The 22304-nt window shown below is 50.0% G+C and overlaps 1 non-coding gene across 1 annotated transcript; it reads right to left on the bottom strand.

The window, feature by feature from the left end:
* Positions 1–5071: 5071 nt before the first annotated feature.
* Positions 5072–5193, bottom strand: LOC146788651 (U6atac minor spliceosomal RNA). The gene has a single exon (XR_014971469.1). It is a non-coding gene; the product is annotated as a U6atac minor spliceosomal RNA (small nuclear RNA).
* Positions 5194–22304: the final 17111 nt, after the last annotated feature.

Genomic DNA, 22304 nt, shown 5'->3' with positions numbered 1-22304 from the left:
TGCAGAGGCACCCTTCTGTACCCATTTGCTTCCAGATCGCCCTGTAACTCCGCCAGAGCTCTGGAGGCAGCCTCTGTCACCGTCAGAGCCCCCCACCAAAACAGCTATATTCTCACCTGCAACCTCTCACCACTAGAGCCTCGTGCAAATCTATAAGGATAGCTCAGGGGCGTAACAAAGACCCCGCATCCCCCAGGGTGCGGGGGGCCCCCAAGCTGCAGGGAGCCCCCTCGGCACAGTACTTCTGCCTGTGCGATCCGGAATAAATCCGGAGGAGGGCCCCTCCGTGTATATTGCAGGGGGGGGCCTTGAACTTTAGTTACGACACTGGGATAGCTCCATCCTTACTGGTGATAGATGAACCCCATCTATATAACAATCAGGGGTGGGCGTAGTGGGCGTAGTGGGGCTACGTGGAGCAGCGCGTAGTGTGCCCAAATCTACGCACACTTGCGTGCTCTGCGTAGCCCCACTACACGCCGCCCGCCTCCCGCCCACCCTCCTTTTAAAATAATGTCATGTATGCTAAAATAATTAAATATAAAGACTTACCTGCAGCGCGGCGTCTCCAGGGCTCCCTCTTCCTCGTTCACAACTTCTTGTCACAAATGCGCATGCGCGGACGCCCGCGCATGGGCATTTCTCCGCTTCGCCCTGGCGTGTGTGTAGCACTGCCTGCTTCACGTACTTCGAAAACTGCGAAGCAGGCAGCGCTACGTACACTACGTGGGCGAAGCGTAGTACTACGCCCGGGGTTAATAACAATAGCTCTTGACGTTAGCCTGGATCAGCTAGTGTCTGATGAAACCAAAGGCTCTTTTGGCCTGTGAACCTGTGCCAAGAATTATTCACCCTCCTGCGGGAAAGTTCCACTGCCTCACATGACTCAGCCCCGTGCCAACTCTGGGCGGGACGATTTCAGACGCCAAGGCTCACATTGCCCCATTTACTGATCTCACCTAGCTGCCGTCCTTCTAGCACTGTGTGTGGCTAAACACCTGTGTCCCCCATCTATGGGACATCAGCCCACTTGTTAGGTGACCGCTCCCACAACCCGCCTGCCTACTTTGGCTATTAGGGCGAGAAGGATTATCCTTAACATTTGCACAGTCCCTTTGCTTTCTAAATCATGACGCCCAGGAATGTTCATAACTAGAAGTATGTGACAGTGAGCACGGGTGCCCTCCTGCCCTTGCCATGCATCCCTTATTCCTTATGGGATTTTCGCCCGCTCAGCTCCCTCTGTGGTGGAGCCCCCTTGGCATACCAGCTTAGAGAATCTGTCTGATTTAATGCAGTGCACACTGTCTGCCATATGGTGCCTAATATTCAGGATTGACTAAATCCTACTTTACCCTCATCCTAGAGTATTTCCAAATAGGGGGCGGGGGGGTCACACAGCCCGCCCTGAGCAGCCCCAGCGGTGGAAAATTACCTGCTCCAATAACTTTTAATTTTCGTAGAACACTGGACGTGCCAAATGTTCTTTTTACCTTGTAGCCTTTTGTGCTTGTCACCCTGTTTCCCCATTTCATGTGACAGCAGCACACTATGTTGGCTGACAGCGTCCCCACCCAGCGAGGCTAATATAGCTAACCGGGCGGGCATTTGAGCTTAACTGCAGGAACATGTCACCTACCCTTGGTTCTGGGTGCACTTACTTCGCCCCGTTGACCAGACGATTGCATGGACCACTTTGATTGCTAAACCCTAGTGAACACCTTAATGGTGTCAAATCTGGTTTGAAACAATATATGTCTTGTACCCACTATTGGCGACACCTCACCATTTCTTGCAGTGACAACTACGCAATGCTCCCTGCTTGCTTAACTGCCGGCCGTCGGATCACAGATGCACAGTACCTACTGTCCATCTCTGACCCAGGATGCTTGAAACCTGCCAAAGTGTCGGAATCCCAGATTCCCAGGTTCATGTTTAGCTGCAGTGCACCTTCAGAGGATCCGCTGGGAGATACCACAAGCCGCGTTGGTCATGCGAACCTTAAGAAGTACACCATTCCCACCTGGGCGTACCTCTAAATGAGACTGGCTCCACACAGTCGTAAGGCCATGGACACACATTTATTAAACCTATTTACTGGTTTTGCCACTTGGCACCCTTCTGGTTGGTGATGCGGAACCTCCTACCCAGCAAGCTGACAGTCTTGCGTTGCCGCCACCCACCTGTGTCCCTTGAATCACCCTCATCCTCCTGTGCAAGTCGCACTGCTAAGTGGGCAATCCATCCAACATCCCTCCTTTCCTGCCAGACTGTTACCTGGTCAGTTAGATCTGTGGTGGCTGCACCCAGACTTCCCAGGCAGCTTTATTGCTGACAATGTGAGCAGCTGCTGACATGAGGGAATCTCACGCTTGCAACTTGCTCCTACAGCGATTATTTAAATTAATATGATACTGTGTATCTGAATGAACTATGCAAAGGTAGTTGATACTCTCCCATGTGCAGTTGCTGTGAAACATTTTGGACGAGTCTATCAAATTCCGCCAGCCACACCCCTAGGTGGAGTCTTGCCCTCCCAAACTTCTGCTAGTGTAAACTCCGAGCACGCCTCCTGTTCAGTTGAATTTAGCAATGCACAACACTGACAACCCCAGGGGCCTAATATTGGGCTTTGTATATGCGGCCCAGGATGCCCTTAAACAATCGGCTTGGTGTGGATGGGGGTTAACATTGCCTGGCTGAAGTGCAATTCCTTTGACAATCACTCCTGAAGTCGCAACACTTTGGAAAGTACATCTTAAGGATTTTGGGAGGCCCTGGTCCAAACCCATTTCCGGGGACCTTGTCCAGAAGAGCTTAGAATCTATTTTCCGGCTACAGCCTTCCTGCCCTTTCTTGGCCAGGTTGCTGGCCCTGCTTGGTACACTCCCCCAAATGCTTAATGTGTTTATATCCTATATTCAGAGATACATATTTGCTTTAATGTTGTAACCAGGCAGCAGCTCATTGAAATTACTACAATTAACCTCTGACCCTCTCCCAGTTCTCATAAGTGAGGTCCTGTTTTGATCTGAAAGAAACTTGTTTTTATGGCTGGCGCCTGAAACACTAACACCACATTTGACTGCAACAGACTCCCACACATCGCTGGCAAGAAAATTAAGTTGGACAATGATCTTTAAAACAATACTTTTAAGAAATATTCCAGGGCAGAACTCTGCATATCAGAGCAGACTCGATCAGGTGACCCCCTGACAGGCTGGGGCCTGTGTCCAAAACCCAAAGCCAGCATATATTGGACCCTCGTCATGGCAACGTTTGCCGATGCCCATGAGCTGAAGCCCTTCACATCGCCATCGCCAGGAGACGGCATACCAGACATTGCCCAAGCACAGCCTGGCTGCAGACCCTCAACCCCTGCCCCCCACCTGGAAGCAGCCTAGCAGGCGGCACCTAGAGGGCAAATAAACCAACCCGACGGGCCCCGAGCTCGCTCCGCAAAATCCCAATTCTGCCCGCCGGCACACAAGCGCAGCTCAATGCCGTTCAGCCGGAACCCATCGATTAGTGAGTAGCCCGACAAGGGGAATCTTCAATCTACTCTGAGGGCGCTGCATGGAGTCAGCAAGACACAGTGGGACATCCAACTACCAAGTGGACTGGGCAAGAGTACAGCCACTGGATGAAGAGAGCCAAACAGGGTCAACCTGGGCCATGGAGGACTTGACGTGGTTTGTCCGGACATACTCTCCAACCGCCCTCTCGAAATTCTGCACCCTGAACAACCGATACCGGGGTCCATGAGGTCGCGCACTCTGGAGAAGGAATACCATGTAAGTGTTACCTGCATTGCATAGTTAACTCTGGTCCCGCCTCCAAATCACCCGCCTACAAACTCCACGAGAACCGAGTGGGCGCCCAAACAGCCGACGGGGACTGGGAGGCAGAGCACCATCCTCCTGACCGCCAATGTCCAAACCAACGCGGACAATCTGACACTCCCCGCCGAGTGGGCTCCATGCACCCGATGCAACAGCAGCGACCGGGCACGCCGCGACGACCCGATGTGCGCCCCACCAAAGCCTGCGGGATGCACTGATCAACAGCGCTGTGGGGAGAGACGAAAATGTTTTCAAAGCCAAAGAGTTGCACCCAGCGCCTCTGTGCTAGCCCGAGATACATACACCAACCGGTGGGATCGGCATCCTGCTGATGTGCAGCAAGCCATCAGAGCAAGACTCTCTGCTCTCCCATCTTATGCTGGACCAGGCGAACCCCGAGGCGGCTGCGGCAGGCCCGATAGTCTGTAAGGCTGCCCGGGGGGGGGGGTTGCGCAGCGGCCCGCCCCTTTGAGGGCGGCCGCCTTAGTGCCACAGGAAGGCACAGGGGTGGGAGGTCGTGTCCCTGGGATAGACCAAGGGAGACCCCAGCAGATAGCTGCTTCCGGCGGGGAGGAGCCAGGGGGGGTACATATTCTGTCTCCGCCCCCTCCTCGCCCTCTTGTGTGCAGGTAGCTCTCGGAGTCTTCTCGATGATTGGAATGGGCATTTCTTGCTGCCGACTTGTGATAAAAAAGATAGGTCGCGCACACGTCCGGTTTCCGGGTGTGTGGAAGGGGGTCCCAGTGGGCAGGACAGGCGGCTTCAATCTGGGGAATCCAGGTTCGGGCCTCAGCGTAGGCATTATAGGGAGAGGCGGTGTGGCCTCGAGCACGCCCGTGCCATCGCGGGCAAATCCCTCAGTTTCCCCGCGTCTGAATGTGTATGCGAATTCGGTGGCATGTAAAGCGCTCCTTCACTGTCGGCCCCGGCAGGGCTGGATTTAGGACGGTGCGACTGTGGTGCTAACTACTTGGGGGCGCCGGGTTTGGGAGTTCATTAGCCCTTTGAAGCACCGGAGGCAGCGTCGCTTTCCGCGGCGATTACCAGGTCTCACATGTGGGTCAAGATAACTCGTGATTAATTTTCTTCGGGAGAGAGATCAGCATTTTGTGGAGTTGAGGTTTCGACTAAGGTGAAGTTAGTGCAGAGGGTCGATGTCCCTGATAAGAACGTATGCCAAGTAGATTACAGAGTGCATTTGATGTAAATAGGTCAGCAGGTTACTGTTTTCAAAGGAGGCGCCCCTTGTTACTTGCAAGTTATAACTTAAGTCCGTATATGTGTTGTAAAGGCCACTAGGACCTCTTCCATCCTTGTGACGGGGAATGCTACCTCCCCTTTCATACAACTCTATGCGTACATACCAGCATGGGAGGTAACTGGTGCTAAGAAAGCGCTTACTGCCCGATCCAGGTCAAGCTCGCGCTATGCAAACTCCCGCCTCCCAAAATTAACCTTTATCCAACAGTAATCCATGTTCTATTAATGTATGGTTAGCGGTGTGTATGCTGTTATAGGATGAACGTTTATAGTTCACGGTTGAATATACGGACTTTAAGGCACGGTCACTTACTACGTGGCGTCTAACCATGTTTTTATGCACAGCAGGCATGATGCGTGCTTTTATTAATTCCACTGTGGGCTAGAGAGGCCGGGTCAGGGGCCCCCTCCTTTCTGGGTCAGCACAGTATGTGCTGGGTCAAGGGGCACTGAAGCGAATTATGCGGTGTGTTCCACAGCTCCAGGGTTGAGTCCACATCCGGGTGAGGGGGGGAATTTACGCATTTCCCACTCGTTCGGGAGTTGTCTACATTTGACGCTGTGTGGGAGGGGTCCCGCGGTTCGTGGTTAGCGCCTAGGCAGTAAGGGAGATGCCATCTTGGTTTGTACATTTATGTTATGCATTCGATCGATGTGAAATAACTTTAGCCAGGCGGTCGATGCCCATAGCTCTGCTTCCTAGTCACGCCGGGGCACTCTTAGTAGTGCCCCTTTTGGCCTCCAGGCATGAGTTCCTCATGTGCACGTGACCGGCGGGGGTGAGGGGGGGGCTACTACGGCTCGGCAGGTTTGAGTTGGACGCGCCTCGGGGACGCGGCCGGTGGCTGTGGTGCTTGTCCCCGGGGCCGAGTATTGGGTTATCGCGGCCATGCGGTCCAAGGCGCTGGTTTCGGCTCAAGTCTCTCTGGAGCCATAGGTTCGACCCCACCGCCGCCATTTGCGGGCATTTATTTATACTCCTTCAGTCAGTACTCTCTGGTGGGCCCACATAATATTTCATTAGTTGTTCCCCCGGAGGCGGGCCAGTGGGTGGGGGGCTACCTCGGCACGGGACGCTCCCCCACGCGACGCGCCTTTGACTCATTGCCTTGCGTGCTTATGCCCTGCATTAGCACACCCGCAGCCCGGTCTCCGGGGCGCGCTTTTACCCCCCCCCCCCCCCCCCCCCCCGTGCCCGAAAATGTAGGTCTATACGGTGCCCAGGCACAGTGCTCCGACTTCTTTCGGGGCGGGTTCGTGCGGTGATTCAATTTCTCCCAGTGTGCGAATTGTACTTAATACGGCGCTCAGGCTCAGCACTCCTACTCAGTTCGGGTCGCGTTCGTGCGGTGTATACTCTCTCCCTGCGCCCGTACTTGTGCGGAATTTGGTGCTCATTTACTGCGCTCCAGTATCTTCGGGTCGTGTTCGCGCTGTGTCTCAAGGGCAAATCACTTATCTCCCCGCGGCAGATATTCATGTACAGACGGTGCTTATGTACAGCGCTCCAACACCTTCGGTTCGAGTCGTGCAGTGTCCCTGGGCAAATCACTTTAACCCAGTGCCCGAATATGCATGTAAGTATGGTGCTTTTGTACAGCGCTCCAACACCTTCGCATTCGCGCTGTGTCCCTGGGCAAATCACTCTATCTCCCCGGGCCCGCACTTGCTAGCACTAGGTGCACACCGCCAGCTGGCTGCTGCTTTCCATTATCGGATTTAAAAAAAAAAAAAAAAAAAAAAAAAACTGTTTTAACCTCTCGCTTCTCTCTTGGATCGTGCCAGGTGTCCGGCAGACCGGTGGGTCTCGCTCGGTACTGGACGGATATCTTAAGCGTTTCTTAATCTTTGCACATTTCACTCTAGCATTGGACACTACCATCCTAGGTGTAGCTATCCCCCTGTAGGGCATGCTGGGAGTGTAACGTCACTACGTTTAGCTAGTAGAGTGCTTTAATAAAGGCAGCACGGCGGGAGTATGTATGGCGCAAGATAAGGGGCCGCCTAGTGTCAGCCCTGACAGAGTTTTATACGAGTTAAGCCTTTACGCGCTGAATTGTGAGGTCTTTTGGACACAGCTGGGCCGGTGTTAGGGCAAGGAGATTAGGGCGGTCACAGTCCTTCATGCCCGGGTCTCGAAGTATGGGCGCAGTCACATGGGCAGAGCTCCTAGTTGATGCAGTTCTTGAACTTATTGCCAGTTGGGACGGCACGACGTAGTGGGAGACATACAATATTCGTACATCCTCCAGTCACCTTCAGTAGACCTGCCGCCCATTCCTCGCGCGCGCCGTCCTCCCCTAGCCACTCATTTCTCATGCTTTCATTACCTCCCCCAGGTGCCGCACCACCAGATGTGCGGTACCCTTCCTTAAGGTTGGGGTCCCTTAGGGACAGAATTTGGCAAGCAACTAATTTTGTGACCTATAATCGGGTAGTTATGTTGCATGACCAGATCCAAATTGCCACCCGTTACTTTTATCCTTCAACGGATGTGCTTGTTCGCAGTAATGGCCGCCCCGCACGTGAGGTGCATTTACGGGGAATCGAGCGTGGCGCTTGCTGGCAACACGAGCAAAGGTATATGGCTTCGCGCTTTACCAGGAGCTATTGCTCAATGGTACGTCTTGTACCGGTGGTTGTAACGGGCCACACAGGACAAGGGTTTGAGTTCCGCAAAAGCTGTCAAAGTGTCATAAATTGGCAAAATTTCTAACTCTTCTTTATAGTCTAAGTAACGCTGCAATAATCTCGGCGGGCCGGTGCCCGGCCCCGCGCAGGCCTGGGAGGCAGAGTGATTTGAGGAAACAATTTCAGCCGAGGTACTTTGCTGTATGTGTGGGAACGAGTGTCCGCCTCTAACTGCAAGGGAAAATGCCCTGGGTCTCACACAGAATCGGCTTTCATTCGGTTTAAGGAGATGAGTATTGATAATGCGTAGGGATTGTTGGCCCAATTCTGAGCTTTAAGATGTGCTGCGATACTGGCACAATTGAGAGATGGAGTTTGTGTCTCTTGTGAGGATAATTTTCCAGTTACAGTTGCAGCTTCATTAAAGGTGTGATTAAAATGGTATCTAAAAGGAATGTCGTGCCATGCGGCTGATCACATACCACAGTCAGTCTGCCCTTTCAAACAGCAAACTTTTCGCACCAAGGGCCCTCCTGCTTCGGGTGCCTTGCGGCAGGGGTGCGATCCTCTAGGGGTTTTTGTTTCTCAAACTGATGCAAGTGCTGAGAATTTTTCGCCGTCGTCTTGTTTGGATTACGCTCGCGATAAAGTGTCACTCATAGGTGCATTCTCACGAATTACACTGACTTAGGGAACGGTCACACATAGCAGTCTAAACTTTGGCTGCTTTGTTCAATGTGTTTTTGAACCCAGATCATCTGTGTAGGTTTGGCTGATGCGGCTATTGCATAGCACCCAATCTTTGCCTACTGGTCATACAGCAGTATAATTGTTCTATCTGCAGCAGTCTGTGGGGAATGTCTGAGAAGTTTTGCAGAAATGGTGAGGGAGGTCAGGTTCGGGAACTGGTCCCCGGGACATGGTTTGGGCCATTAATCACGTTGATGGTTTCTTATTTACGGGCACATTACAGCCTTGGGTACTGTAGCCACACGTACCTCTGCTTTACTGCTATATTTAATAACGCACAGACGGTAGGTGCATTATGTGGTGTGCAGTTGATAGGCGGGATGCATTAGTGTTAGAGCAAAGTTTGGTCTCACGTCCCCTTCCCTTCCACAGAGGTCCCAATTCTGTCGTAATGCCTTGCTCCAAGCTGAGTTCACTAATTTCAGAATTCATCAGGTCAGACTTCCACAGTTGACAAAGAGTAACTGAGCAGAACCTCAACCACTCTGCGCTGCAGGTCACGGTTCGTTGCTGAAGATAGATGATAGCTCTAGCTCACTGAAGGTACCACATACTGGTCCAGTGGCTACCGGGCTGACCACTGCCCATGATGTTTGTATTAATTGGGGGTTTCTGAAGACCTCGAATAGTTGCACTTACACACAGGTACTTGGCAGCGTTGGCACTGGGAATAGGTGAAGGAAGCTGGAGTGGTTCTTGACGGGTGCCCTGGCCTGACAGTTATTTTAAAATTATGCACTGCCTAAAGTAAGTGTGGTGTGATACAGTGGAATTTATTTCCGTTGTCGTGTGCTGCACTGTTTGACCAATATTAGGCCATAGATGAGCATGTCCATTGAACAACAGTCCCACAGTGTCGAGGTCAGCACAGGTTACGTCACGTGTTTGAGCAGCCACGACATGAGCCATGCTTCGCAGACGCCTCACACAAGCACACAATTTGATTAATTTCATTATAGGACCACTCAATGCAAATACAGTTAGGGGCACAGACTGAGGGAGAGTTCTTTCCCATGATGGGGTTGACTTCTGGAGCCAGCGAGACAATTTGAACTATACCGGCAGTCAGCATCACAGGTCCCGCCGCCCTAACATGTTTCAGTAAATGTGCATGGGTAGGTTGGACATGCGCCGTATCATTGACGGATTTCGCTCCCACTGTAGTGTCATTTATAGCCTTGGAATGTCACCCACAGGGGCGCGGTCTTATGAAAATGTCATACATAGCAATATGAAACCTTGGCAGCTAGGGATGTAGGCGGCGGGCCCTCGTTTGGCTTGTTACGTCGCTTTAATTGTGGCCTAGTTACCTTATGGAAATAAAAGTATCGACTGACAATGGTTTGGCTTGTGGTAATCTGGGGTTTTTCGGTGAATCCTCGGTGTCCTGTCCGGCGCATGGGTGGCGGGCGCCGCGAGAAGTCTTTTTCGTATTTTGCTTTGAGCGAAGATTTCGCTGCTTGGCCAACAAGGCCTTTGGCCACCAGGAGGTATGCAGGTGGCCCTTATCAATGTCTTATTGAGGCATGTTCTACTGTTGACAGATGGTAAAATGGTTGTCAGTTTTGGCCTGGGGTCGGCAAGTATGGTTTCATCTTTCACCTACCACTTGTGCATTATTGGCCTACAAGCCAAGAAATACTTCACAGGGATCTGCTCACACCAAAGTGGGCCAAGATCACACAAAGCACAGGATGAGTGATTGGTGTCTGACAGATAGGCGAATCATGAGATAGATCCCTGAGGTAGCGCATACATATCTCAGACTAGATCAGTGATATTATTCTGTCTGGTTGCGTTTGGTTGCTTGGACAGGTACCCGTGCACCTGTCCAGGTGGACATGTACACGGCGATAAGTGGTTCAGTTGCTCCAGTTATTCGGTTAACGGGCAGGTGAAGCAGCAGAACTTCGATGGGCTTGGGTCTGACCACTATTTCAAGGGCGGAGCCTGGTAAGCCCACTTAGCAGCCCGTCCTTGAGTTAGACGAAACAGGTACCATTGATGGGAGTAACGGTAAAGGGCAACTTCTTCCGCCCTCCAGCACTGGCTGGCAGCTATGCAGTTTGTGGAAGTGGCCTTCCAACAAGGGCGTTGGTCCATAGGATTGGGGGAAACTCCTGGGAAACATTTTGGGCTACTAAGTAGCAGGAGAAATACGGGCATTCCCAGTATTCAACAGAGAGAGGTATTTACGCTCTGGTTCCTCCCTGGGTCACGCTGTCCTGTCTGCTCCCTGGTATGCGAGCAGAAGTCTGGGAGGGCAAGGCTTCACTTAGGGTGGTGACTGTCGGAAGGTGATGGTTATACTCCGACTAGTGCTAGATTCAGCCATGTGAGGTAAGAGGAGGTAGAGCGGGCTTGTCAACTCTTAACTACTCTCGCATGGGCACCTCCTGGCTGGAGTAGCTTGGAATAGGTCTTGATCTTCAGCCAGGCCTATGTATCATTGGACCGTCGCCTATCTTTAGGCAGGTCTATTCAGTCATAATTCCATGGGGAGTTTAGAATGGATGGGGGCACATGTCGTGTTGGGGCATGATGGCCTCTGGTAGGGTATTGGTTAAGACTTGTTTTGGCTGGACCTGGGAGAAGCCCGGCAATAAGTGGTTTCTGGCTTCATCAGGCATGGTCTTATACACGCCGAGTCAACAGGGTGTTTGGAGGGAGATGGGGTGCACCTCTCTAGTTTAGGCATGGATCCTTTCCTGTGGACCGAGGGGAAGCTTTGGCTGCAGCAGGTTGTAAGGAAATAGGCTACCTTGGTGGGGGGGCCCTGGTAGTGACGGTGGCCACTCCCAAGGCTGTGGAGGAGTTACAGGGCGATCCAGGGTCTGCACATACCAAGGGGTATAGCATGCAGCAGCACCGCGTGGTGCTAAGCCAGGATACCCAGGGATGTTTAGCGTGTCCACTGGAAGACCGACGGCGCCCCGCTATCCGACAGGCGGTTGTGGGTCTGAGCAACCGGGGGCTGCCATGTATGCTCCGCCCACCCATCACGGGGGGGCGTGTGAAGCAAGTGGACTGGTGGTCCACGGGTGGGAGGGGGGGACCCTCCCAACATTAGGTATACACCAATTGGCGTTGCCATGGTGACTCTAGGCTTATCAGACGGGCAGGCGGCATAGGGGCTGGCCTGCCCTGGGATCGCCCGTAAGATAACCCACCATGTTTGCATATTGCTTATGCTAATAAACCTGCAGCAATATTTCTCCACTTACATTCAGTGTCGTGTGTTTTTATTTATGTACTTATGTGTGTTGTGATAACTGTTGCCGATATTGGCACTATGTAAGGCTGCCCGGGGGGGGGGTTGCGCAGCGGCCCGCCCCTTTGAGGGCGGCCGCCTTAGTGCCACAGGAAGGCACAGGGGTGGGAGGTCGTGTCCCTGGGATAGACCAAGGGAGACCCCAGCAGATAGCTGCTTCCGGCGGGGAGGAGCCAGGGGGGGTACATATTCTGTCTCCGCCCCCTCCTCGCCCTCTTGTCCGCTCGTTCGCCTTGCCCGCCCATCCGCTTACCCGGCGTCCGGAGGGACAAAGGGGGGGCCAGGTTTTCTAACAATTCTCACTTTGTGTTGCAGGAGGAGTTACAGGGCGATCCAGGGTCTGCACATACCAAGGGGTATAGCATGCAGCAGCACCGCGTGGTGCTAAGCCAGGATACCCAGGGATGTTTAGCGTGTCCACTGGAAGACCGACGGCGCCCCGCTATCCGACAGGCGGTTGTGGGTCTGAGCAACCGGGGGCTGCCATGTATGCTCCGCCCACCCATCACGGGGGGGCGTGTGAAGCAAGTGGACTGGTGGTCCACGGGTGGGAGGGGGGGACCCTCCCAACATTAGGTATACACCAATTGGCGTTGCCATGGTGACTCTAGGCTTATCAGACGGGCAGGCGGCATAGGGGCTGGCCTGCCCTGGGATCGCCCGTAAGATAACCCACCATGTTTGCATATTGCTTATGCTAATAAACCTGCAGCAATATTTCTCCACTTACATTCAGTGTCGTGTGTTTTTATTTATGTACTTATGTGTGTTGTGATAACTGTTGCCGATATTGGCACTATTGACACGAAGCACCACCAGGGAAACTGCTGTGCCGCTGCTGCCACACTACCCTCGGGCCTGGCAAAACCCGGATACACAGACCTTTTCGAGATTACAATTCCGGCCTCGTGTGCCTAGCAACGCCCAGACACATCATGCAGTCAAGCAAATAGAAACTCCGGTGGTGGCTGGAGACTACACCAGAAACAGACAAGCGTCACAGACACTAGGGCCGTCACTAACACAGTAGCGAGACAATTAGCCAGTGGAAATAGGCTAAGATTTCCCGCCTCCGGTCTTAAGAACCAGACAAACGTGGATTGTGTTAGACAAACAGTAACACCACCGCATAAACTTTGGAAATCATGAGAGAAGGCTTCAGGAAACCAAACAAAAGCCATAATTGTCTCATTGTCGAATCACCACAACACTGGCCTATTTTAAAACCACTGCAAGCAGGGCAGTCCCTGGTACTGTACAACAATACACGCGTACGGTATCCTATAGGCCATACAATTCATGGCTCTGAGTGGTTGGAGCATAGTGACGCATACTAGCGGGCCCGACGGCGTGTCCGGTGCAAAAGAGGACACCAGGATGGCGGGGGAAGACCTATATACCTTTCCCCAATCCTCGGCGTGCCGGGAGTGACGCGCCTAGTGAGCCACAGGCCACGATGGGGGGACTCCTCCCTGAGTCTCCGCCTTAGAGAGTGGGGTGGTGTAAAGATGGATCGTATCCAATTCAAGCAGAAAGATATAGGCGGTAAGTAGACTTCAATCCTGTAAGAAGTTTATTTCAATCCCAGCACAACACGGGAGTACTGCTGCTCTCTACAACGTACAACTGCTCAATCCTTAACTAACTGTAGAGTCATTAACGAGCAGACGCAGCACGAGAGATGCACCCTCAAACATAAACATGTTTGAAGATACACTCACGAGCAGCGTCTGCAAGAATGTAGAATACACAGCATGTCACAGGAATAAACACAAAGAAAATACTAAAGTAAACATGACATGAATAAACATTGAAAGAGTACCTTTACAGGTGGGTTGGTGCCCAGATGGCACTAGAGGGCCGCCCTCTTGAGTGGCCCATGGCGTGGCCACGGGCAGCCGCATTCATCCAGTGACCTCAACCAGACCAGTATGGCCTGTCTCACACTGCTCCTTAATGTGCATTTTATGCTGGTGCTTTGTCACGCGCCTCTTTTCCCCACAAGCGTCTGCAGAAGGCTCTACCCAGTGTAACTCTTCTGTACGCTTTAGGTGCCCCAGTATTCGTTGCGTCTTTCTCACTTCACACTTGGTTTTGTGCATTGCTTCAGGTAACAGTGGTCTTAGCGTCACTACTGTGACTTCCGGCAGCCAAACATTCCACCCATCGCCTTGTTATTGGTGCTCTATGTCCTTTGTGCTTCAATGTTGCCCCTTGTTAGAGCCCCCTGACTCTCCTGTTGATCCTGGGCGTCTCCCCTTCCTGCAGGAATCATGCAGGCCAGTACTGCTGCAGGTTCACTACAGATGCCGCCCCCCTGGGGGTGGTTCCTTGACCCTGTGCCACAGGGACCCTTCCCTGGCTCTGGACATTGCCACATGGCATGCAATAACTCCCTCCCCTCTGCGTGGGGCAAACTCTCTCCGTTTCACTGCATCACCCGTCTCCCGTTAGGGAAGGTAGAATTATTTATTTTCTTCTAAAACTAAAATCGTTTAGTCAGGTACTACCCAAACAGCTTAGCTCTCAAAGCCCAGCCACAGGGTTCAATAAGCCCTCAGTAAATCTGACCAGAGCGTTTGACAGAAATGCTTCACTGTTTGCACGTCAGACAAGGGACCACAAAAGAGAGTTATCATCGCAGCCTTCCCTGAATTGCTTTGGGATTTGGGGACCGCGGCTGTTTTCTCACTACACATAAATGTATTACTCACCTGAAAAGAGGGCCTTTTACACTGACGTTAGGGCCACGGGGAATTGTCCACCTCACCCCCTGTAAATGGCATAGACTGGCTGCGACTCTGAAAATCCTGGGAGGAGGGTAGAGGTGCTCGGAAGGCTCTCACGCCCTTAAATATAATGACCACCCCTCCCCCCTCTCCTGTTCAGCACAGTTTCTCCTGCCTTGCTGCTCCCAGAATCCCATGCAGTGATGGGAAATGAAATGGTGTTACTGCCGGCCCATCCCTTGCGTGCCTTTCAGTGTCAGTTTGACGTCATAAGGTCATGAGGACAGGAATGGAATGAAATCACATCACAATGCATCATCCATTCACAGCCCGGCCTCTCCTCTTACTCAATGACTCCATGCTGGTCTTTGACCATGAACAGTGTTCCAGTGTCTTTTGTCCTGCTACCATCTATATATATTACCTACTGGCGGTCGCCAGTATGTAGTTATAGTTAGGACCTAGTTACCATAGGAAAATTGTAACATTCTTTTCCCAATAACTTTGGCGCCGGTTGACAAATATTTGCGAAAGATTCAAAACAGGTGGGGCGCTCCGGTCAGCTCCTATCCTGAAAGTTTGGGGGTGATTCGTCAAGCGGGAGCCGAGAAAAAAGGGGAGTCCAAAAACGTGTTTTCTCCATGTTATTTCCCATAGGAAATTTTGTAACAGGCTACAGCCCAAACTGCTGAACGGAGTTACACCAAATTTTGCAAAAAGGTAGCCCTAGTGTCAGAAAGAAAGATACATTGTTTTTAAATGGTATAAATCCGTTCAGTAGTTCCTGAGAAAATCAAAAAATAGAGGTCAAAAAATCAATTTCCCATAGGAAACTTTAGACACAGTTATAGCAAAAACTGCTGAACGGAATTACACCAAATTTGGCAAAAAGGTACTGTTTAGCTCAGAAAGCGTCCTTTTTAAAAATGGTGTAAATCCGTTCAGTAGTTTTAGAGAGATTAAGAAATAAAGATAGTGATATCTATGGCCGCAGTGGATCCGCGCACCCTCCCGACCACGAGCTTCATGCTAATTGGCTGTCAACACTCCAAACCAGGAAGTGTTGGCAGCCATCTTGTGCCTCGGTAGAACCGAGGCACAAGAAAACAGAAAAAGAAAGGAAAAAACAAGAAAAGGGGGCAGGGTAGAAACACCCTGCCCCCCCTAGGCCTGCTCAGGGGGTCCCACAAGGACCCCCAGGGCCAAAAAAAAAGCATTTAAAAAAAAAATTAATTGGCGAGATTTGCACACCCAGCGCGAATTTCGGCCGAAAATACAAAAAAAACGAAGCTCGGGCTCCCGCGCTTCATTTAATTAAAGCCCCGGGGGCAAGTGAAAAAATGTGTGGGGGGACCCCAATCCCCCCCACACTGCCCCGGAGACCACCAGCCCCGGGGCTTTCTATAATTATTTGCAGGGGGCTCACGGCCCCCCACAGCCCCAGGGACCGCCACCCCCGGGGTTTTATTTCTTTATGTGTGGGGGGCCTCCAAGGCCCCCCCAAGCCCCGTGGACCATGTCATGAGGGATGTAATATGTGACATCATCAGCAGTGCAGTGCGGGCGCGCGAGTTATAGTTAGCTGAACTAACTATAACAGGGGAATTTCACTGGTTTTGTACGAGTGCAATGTCCAACTAACTATAACTTTCCCTAAAACCTGTGGTTTTTTCAGTGAATTTCTAAGGTTTTTTTAAATGCTAATTTCTAACTACAACATGCCTAAAACCCATGGTTTTTTCAGTGAATTTCAAAGGTTTTTTAAATGCTAGTTTATAACTATGCCTACAGAGGTAGGACATGTGATGAAAGAAGAAACAACGCACAGAAAGAAAAAAAAGAAATGCAGAAAGAAGCAACAGAAGTCCACAAAGACAAAGAAAAGAGCAGAAGAAGCAAGACATGTGTGGAAACAACCAACAGAGGAGCAGAAAGATGCCTTGTTACAAAATCATCCTGTGCCCACAACTTTTTCAGACGGGTACTGGTGGTAACTGACTCTGACTAACCAGGCCTAGAGCCAGTGCTATGTTAAAAGACACTTAGAATACAGTGAAAACACCTACATACACTATGTAACACTATGCGTTGGGGTACCCCTGTGATTAACATGACCTATCTTTATTTCTTAATTTCTCAAAAACTACTGTACCGATTTACACCATTTTTAAAAAGGATGCTTTCTGAGCCAAACAGTACCTTTTGCCGAATTTGGTGTAATTCCGTTCAGCAGATTTTGCTATAACTGTGTCTAAAGTTTCCTATGGAAAATAGATTTTTTGACCTCTATTTTTTGATTTTCTCAGGAACTACTGAACGGATTTACACCATTAAAAAAAAGTCTCTTTCTGAGCCAAGGGCTACCTTGTTGCAGAATTTGGTGTATTTGCGTTTGGCAATTCCCGCTGTAGCCTGTTCCAAAATTTCCTATGGAAAATAACATGGAGAAAATGCATTTTGGGACCCCCCTTTTTTCTCGGCCCCCACTTGACAAATCACCCCCATACTTTCAGGATAGGAGCTGACCAGAGCGCCCCACCTGTTTTGAAAATTTTGTGAAGATTCGTCAACCAGCTCTAAAGTTATTGGGAAAAGAATGTTACGATTTTCCTATGGTAACTAGGTCATAACTATAACTACCTACTGGCGAATATATATATTTATATTTATCCACTACATGAAATGCTCCTGCAGGAAGCCGGAGTCCCGTGAGAGGTGGCGCCAGAGTCAGCGGATCTGCCGATAATCCAATATAAAATCCCAAAAGTAATCACTCGCGCTCTCAGGGACTAAAAGGAAAGGATTCAGGAAAGAATATGTTGATTTATTCCATCATAAATCAATCGTGACGCGTTTCGCCTTGCGACTTGATCATATATATATATGTCATACAAATTGTTCTGTAGTTCCAACATTAAAGTACGGAGACAAATTTCGTGTGTCATGTCACATTACTAGGGGTGGGTTAAACTCATGGAATTTCACTGAGCTTAATTCTACGGAGTTGCATAAAAACTCCACGATGATCCATGAAGTTCCACCAAAGGGCTCATGCTGCAGTTTTACTGATGGTAGTGCGCTCCATGCTGAAAAATCAGTGTGGTCAGCACCATGCAGTGAGAAAGAGCACATGGCTTTTGGAGTTGATTCTGTTGCCATTAGAGTAGAAAATCTACTCGGGAAGCAGCCCTCTGTCCATGCATAGGACTGCTCGCAATCGCCCATGAAAGACAACCTAACCAAAAGTCCCCCTAACGACCGAAAATTACTCTACAGGATGCCAAATCTCCCTCCCGCTTGCTCACCAGCTCTCATTTCTGAAGCCAAATGGTAGAAATAATTCCACCACTTGGCAATTGGTGGAATTTGGCCAAAACTCTGCATTATAAGAGTAATGTGTAGTCCTCAAATTCAACCAATTCTGCGATTAGAATGACATTTTACACTCAGGCCTACAAATTACCTGCCAAATTAAAACTTGCAGCCTTGAAACCTTGAGTTTATGTTACATACAAAAAATATCCAGGACCTTTTGATGTTGATTGCTTATGATCACATCCTGAAAAGTCCCACAGTGGAAATTTGCAAAGGTATAAAAACCTCTCCTGTCAGGTCTAGCACAGCTGTGACCTAAATCAACATAGAAGCTAGGTTTAGTCCTTTAATTCTCTCTGACAACCTTCTATACCAGGCCTAGCATAGCAATTCCCAAGACCAACTGCCTGTGGAAGTCCTAGCACAGCACTACCGTACAAGTGATCAGAGCCAAGTCTAGAACATCACTGCCTTATATCAGCGTCAGAGCCGGGTCCAGCTCAGCTGTGCCCTGTATGAACATCAAACCTAGATCTAGCCTCTCACTGGCCTATGACAGCCTTACAAGCCAGGTCTACCTTAGAACAACGGTATAGTACAGAGGCAAAAAGAAGTATATGGTGCAGTTTGTTGGGTAATCTCCAATCCGATGGAGTTGTTGAAAGGGAACATTAATTTTTGAAGGAAGGTATCAAAACAGAGTTGACTTGTGGTCTGGATGTTGTTAATTTTGTTTATAGTGTGGAGTTATAACAATGGTCCCCACTCCTCCAAAGTGTGTTCTCCATTTAGATTGCTAAGACACAGAGAAGCTAGGACACTGTTATGCCTTTCATTGGCTGTGGGTGAGTAGGTAGTAATAGTTCTTTAAATGTTGAGGTAGCGGAGAAGAAGATGGTTGACAAGAAAGGAATAATGAAAAATGCTTATGGTAAGAAAAATGGAACCGGTATGCAAGATATTGGAGTGGGTTCATGGGTCATGTTAAGAAATGGGACAGAGACATCACAAATTGGAGTTTAAATTTGAGGGGCTGTATATGGTGGACAAGATGATTTGCAGTTCTGTGAGGCAGACAGATGGTAGATGGAGGACCATACGTAATTTGGTTGTGGCGAGTCCGTTTCAGAAAGGGATTGTGGGAAAGCAGCTGGGTTGTGGGTGAAGAGGATATTCTGGTCTCTCTAGTTTGCCTGCACAGGGTAATTTTGGAGCTTGTGAAGAATTGTTGGTGGGTGTTGGCCGAAGCTATAATGCTGCTGGTCGACTGGAACGATGCTAATAGGAGCGGCATGGCTTGGACACGCATCTCTTGTCCTGGGGATGTAAATTGTCATGCACCTGTCTCATAAAGGACTCACTCCAGGAGTGGAAGGGTCTCTCCAAGGCCCATGTTTTTGCAAGATGCTAGCATGTAAGTCTAGTTGAGTGTTTTTCTAACTACTTTGTTGACATTATGCAAGTGGGGATGCTGTATCAGTCCACGCACATTGTGTGTTATGTGTATTCCAGTTAAGGGTCATTCCTGACTGGTGTCTCACGATTCTGACCTGCATTTGCTTTCAGTCTGTTTTAGGGTTCTAATTCCAGATTTGTGAAAGTTGTGAGGTGGTGGTGGAGGCATGGTGTCCGGGTCTGTTTGGCTCTTTCATATAAACTTCAATAAATCTTTATTCGTCTTACTTAGTGGCTCTAACTGTGTCCGGGAGTGTTTGAAGTCTGCTCTGCAACAATCCCATTCACCCGGCCTTTGTTCCATGCTGTATGCATTACTTGAAGAGGCCATTGCTACACTTAGGGCATTGGGTACTCACAACAAAAGCCAACACTGAGTTAGTCTTCAGGCTTTTCCAAGTTCATGTTATTGATTTCCAAATTTTGGGTTTGAAGGTTCCTTTCTATGTTGACAAATGCACGCCTATGGGATGTGCTGCGACATGAGGCTACTCTGAAAAGTTATCACGTTCTTGGAATGGGAATTCAAGAAGGAATTCTGGGTCCTCGCTGGTTCTCTGAGTTAGGGCTCTGAGCAGTGCAGTCATTCCCTGGTTACCTTTGCTGAGCTCCTCTCCAGGTCTTGGTTTCCCATCAAAAAGCAGAAGATTCTGGACCAGTGACAACCCTGGTTTTTCTCAATATTCAAATTGATAGGGTCTTCGGCCCATGGACAAATAATCTATCAGTGTATGTTTGAGCACACACAAGGTTACATTGTATCAAGTGCAAGTCCTGGTATGTCAATTCACCCTTGCCTTTCCACACGGAAGGCCTTTCTTTATATCAGGTGTGCAGGCCATGGCTGGACTCAAAGAGAGTCTATTAAAAAAAAGTAGAAGGCAATAGATCGAATGCTCGAATTAATTTCAGCCACTGCAATCGCTCTGGGCCATGTTCCGTAACTTCGGTTTGCACCCATTGTGCTATTCTAGGTAGAAACTCGCTTTATGCAAATCAGTCTTGGTCCTGCTACGATGGGAACAGTCCAGCCCGAAGTGCCAGACCCGGTCCCCTACAGATGGGATCACAAGCAGCCCCAGAGTGGTTTCCACCTACTTAGATCCAATCAGTGAGGTAAAGCTTTGAGTCCTATGGTACAGTAAGCACAGGACCTACGTGTGGGATACCCGTCATACTAAGGGTGCCTCCTGCAAAAACAAGCAGTGATGGGAGGAATGCTTGGACTAATCTCAGCCACTGTGCCATTGTAGATGGAGACCAGCCAATAGGAACCGTCCAGCCCGAAATGCCAGAATTTGGCATGATTTAGTAATTGAGCACTGTTTTATTGCCCTTGTGACCAAGTCTTGATTATGACTACATTTGTGATTTCTTGCCTTATTTATCGTGCACAATGGACAATGTGTTGCCCTCGTGCCCTGATTTTGGGTCATTCCTATGTTGGACTACTCTGTGAAGTGTCTCCCAAGAGTGCCCCAGAAGCAGGTTTTTCAGAATGAGATGGGTCAGCGTTAGAGGCCTGAGGTCAGAGATCTGAGGCACCTCTATATGTCTCCGCAAAGAACCCAGCCCGCCATGTGAGACGCTCTGAGTGCAGAGTAACTAAGTTCTCCACCTCCCACTCATGTCATCTTTACTTAATCATTAAATCAATCAGTACATTTGTAGAGTGCTTCTTGTCACCCATCACCCATTGGGGTAGAAATCCCTCACACCATCCCCACTCCCAAGAGGGAGGCAAAAGGTGTTTCGAGTCAACTCTTGGCAGCTTTTAGCTGGATCGTGGCAACACACATTGTCTGCAGTGCTTAGGGACTGGAAGCAAGTGGTGTGCAACAGACGTGAGATTGTCATAAACTGGCATTTGTCACTCTTATCGGTCAGTGAGCTCAGTACTCCACAGGGCAGTCTCAGGGATTGTAGTTAAGCACTTACGTAGACTCCCTGCAGCCCTTCGCACTGCTGGTGTGCCTCTCAGTGCACCTTGAACCTGCTTCCGAGCATGGAGAGCTTTACAATTTACTGACCCAACAACGCAGCCTGGGTCACCACCTGATGGCCCATCGAATTGGGACCCACCTCAAATCCCACCAACCTGGCTCTAGACCTGGGGAGCACATTCACACGAAACTGTCAGAGACCCCAAAAAACACAGTCACATCCGCCTGCTTCAACATCCTCTGCATGCTCAGAAAGATCATCAAATGGACACCAGAAAGACTGTCAGGCAGGCTTTGATCACAAGCAGGTTAGACTACTGCAATGGTCTCTACTACAGAGTACCCACCCACCTCACACACAAGCTGCAAACCGTCCAAAACAACGTCACATGACTGTTTCTCAACTTACCCCACATCGCGCCTCACTTCCAGGAACTCCACTCCCCCCGCCCCAGAAATTCTGCCACTTCAAGATGCTCACCCTCTCCTGCAAAGCACTGAATCAGAATGGACCTGCCTACTTCAACCACCATCTGCACATCCACCAGCCAACCCTCAATGCCCGAGCTGCTTCACGGTCACTCGCACACATTCCACTCATATGCAGAAGCAGGGCAGGAGGCCACTCATTCACCTATCAAGCAGCAAAGACCCGTAACGCCCTCCCACAGGACATCCGAACAGCAACCAGGCTCACAACATTCCACAAGAAACTTAAGACCCAGCTCTTCGACTGATGCAGCAGACCTTCTGCACCTACTCAGGGCCTAGAGACCCTCACGGGTGATTAGTCCGAACTCTACAAATCCTTTTACATTACACTAGATCCCAAGACTTGTTGTACCCCGCATCTCACCAAGAGCGCTACAGAGACGGGGCTGACGTGCCATAAACCATCTTCACATGATTGAAAGGCACATTGAGTGATGCTCTTAAGGGATCTGAGAAAAAGGAATCTAATTAATTAATGAAGACGATTTGATGTATCTGTTCACTCCCAGGAGAGCTGAGTCTGTACAATCTCTGTCCATTAGGAATGGCTGGTTCTGTAGTGGGCAATGAGCCCCATTAGGTTAAGTAGAGGACAGAGGCATGCTGTGAACCCAAG

This window comes from Triturus cristatus, chromosome 11 (assembly GCF_964204655.1).
Source record: "Triturus cristatus chromosome 11, aTriCri1.1, whole genome shotgun sequence".
Lineage (NCBI taxonomy): Eukaryota > Metazoa > Chordata > Amphibia > Caudata > Salamandridae > Triturus > Triturus cristatus.
This window is presented reverse-complemented; position numbering and strand designations above follow the sequence as displayed.